The sequence below is a fragment of the Salvelinus namaycush genome, chromosome 24 (genome assembly GCF_016432855.1).
Source record: "Salvelinus namaycush isolate Seneca chromosome 24, SaNama_1.0, whole genome shotgun sequence".
Taxonomy (NCBI): Eukaryota; Metazoa; Chordata; class Actinopteri; order Salmoniformes; family Salmonidae; genus Salvelinus; species Salvelinus namaycush.
In genome coordinates, this window is record NC_052330.1 from 14251587 (window position 1) to 14254301 (window position 2715).

Here is a 2715-nt window from a genome sequence, read left to right on the forward strand (position 1 = left end):
CCACTACTGCAAGCATCAAACATTTAAAACCTTTATGAAGGAATGAACCATAACACACAAAACCAGAGGGAACTGGAGAGAGGTTATTATTACGTGATTAAGATCAATAACATGACAGCATGTAAGGGCCTAATCACTGTTTGTAGAATAAACTCAAAGACAAATTATCTAAAAACCTGAGGGATGGAGCTGGAGAAATGAAAGCACTCTCAAATTCATACACAGTGACTCGGTCAATAAAAAAAAAGTGGTCATATGAAGCAGATGCTAAGCTACAGGACTGTTTTGCTAGCACAGACTGGAATATGTTCCGGGATTCATCCAATAGCATTGAGGAGTACACCACATCAGTCACTGGCTTCATCAATAAGTGCATTGATGACATCGTCCCCACAGTGACTGTACGTACATACCCCAACCAGAAGCCATGGATTACAGGCAACATCCGCACTGAGCTAAAGGGTAGAGCTGCCGCTTTCCAGGAGCGGGACTCTAACCCGGAAGCTTATAAGAAATCCCACTATGCCCTCCGACGAACCATCAAACAGGCAAAGCGTCAATACAGGACTAAGATCGAATCGTACTTCACTGGCCCTGAAGCTCATCGGATGTGGCAGGGCTTGCAAACTAGTAGACTACAAAGGGAAGCACAGCCGAGAACTGCCCAGTGACACGAGCCTACCAGACGAGCTAAATTACTTCTATGCAAGTAACACTGAAACATGCACGAGAGCATCAGCTGTTCCAGACGACTGTGTGATCACGCTGTCCGCAGCCGATGTGAGTAAGACCTTTAAACAGGTCAACATTCACAAGACCGCAGGGCCAGACGGATTACCAGGACGTGTACTCCAAGCATGCGCTGACCAACTGGCAATTGTCGTCATTCACATTTTCAACCTCTCCCTGTCTGAGTGTAATACCTACATGTTTCAAACAGACCACCATAGTCCCTGTGCCCAAGAACACTAAGGTAACCTGCCTAAATGACTACCGACCCGTAGCACTCACGTCTGTAGCCATGAAGTGCTTCGAAAAGGCTGGTCATGGCTCACATCAACACCATTATCCCAGAAACCCTAGACCCACTCCAATGTGCATACCGCCCCAACAGATCCACAGATGATGCAATCTCTATTGCACTCCACACTGCCCTTTCACCAGGCAGTGTGGAGGCACTGCCAGGCACAACACCATCATTACCTTTGCCAATGACACAACAGTGACAGGCCTGATCACCAACAATGACAAGACAGCATATAGGGATGAATCTGGGTTTGGCGAATGCCAGAACACTACGTGCCCCAATGCAGTGCCAACTATAAAACGTTTGGTGGAGGAGGAATAATGGTCTGGGGCTGTTTTTCATGGTTGGGGCTAGGCCCTAGTTCCAGTGAAGGGAAATCTTAACGCTACAGCATACAATGACATTCTAGACGATTCTGTGCTTCCAACTTTATGGTAACAGTTTGGGGAAGGCCCTTTCCTGTTTCAGCATGACAATTACCCTGTGCACAAAGCGAGGTCCATACACAAATGGTTTGTCGAAATCGGTGTGGAGGAACTTGACTGGCCTGCACAGAGCCCTGACCTCAACCCCATCGAACACCTTTGGGATGAATTGGAACGCCGACTGCGAGCCAGGCCTAATCGCCCAACTACAGTGGGCGAACTCACTAATGCTCTTGTGGCTGAATGGAAGTCCCCACAGAAATGTTCCAACATCTAGCCTTCCCAGAAGAGTAGAGGCTGTTATAGCAGCAAGGCACTTTACAGGCCATGGATAGTGTCCACTGTCCATCCAAACTATGCTGTAAGGGTATAAAACACTATCAATAATATGAAAATAAAAATTAGTGCTGATGAAAAAGGCTGAGCGAATAAGTGAAAAGATGAAAAAGTACATTTGATTTCTTTGACAGACAAACAAATCCATAGGAACCATGGTTGTGTTCCAAGTCTGTTTCAGGAGAACCCTTTGTTAGCTACTCCCTTTGTCTCATGATCGTTCTCTGCTCCTCACCTCATTACTTAACGAATATTGCCCCCTGCTGGACATCAACAGTATCTCACTCCTTCCTTGTCTTGGGCTTGGGGGCTGAAAGAGAAGGGGGAAAATCCAAGTTGCAGGCATACTGTAGGTGGAAATATTTAAGATACCCATGTTACAAGATAACAGTTGCAGATCTTACCATTTGGGTTCTCCTGTTTATAAAAAGGTCTTCAGCATTTCCACTGCTTCTTCTGCTCTGAAAACATGAGAAACACTGAAAATGAAGGAGTATATATATGAATAAAGTATATGAATGATCCTATTCAACTATTCAAATCAAGGCTGCTGCATTGATGAGGATGTATTTGAACACGGGATGCATTTCTACAAAATGCTGTAAACACTAGACTGTACTTTTAATGATGACCCAGTGTGGGGTAGATTAGCAGAGTTATGTCTAGAACAGATCCAGTCACCAAACCTGCCATTATAACACCCATACACCATCAGAGGAATGTCTGTCTCACTGTTAAGGCAAAACAGATAATGACCTATACTCAGACATGTACTATAGAGGAATTCTCAAGGTAATAATTTGTAAGTCGCTCTGGATAAGAGCGTCTGCTAAATGACTTAAATGTAAATGTAATGTAAATGTAATAACTCTCACAATGAACATACACAAATGCTACGGTAAACCGCAATGGGTAAACTCAAGTTTA

General features: G+C 44.4%; 1 long non-coding RNA gene across 1 annotated transcript; it reads right to left on the reverse strand.

Annotated features, from left to right (window-relative positions):
* Positions 1-1678: 1678 nt before the first annotated feature.
* On the reverse strand, positions 1679-2267 carry LOC120019340. Its single transcript, XR_005472325.1, has 3 exons — positions 2193-2267; positions 2024-2098; positions 1679-1811 (listed from the first exon to the last, which is right to left on the reverse strand). It is a non-coding gene; the product is annotated as an uncharacterized LOC120019340 (long non-coding RNA).
* Between the last annotated feature and the right edge of the window lie 448 nt (positions 2268-2715).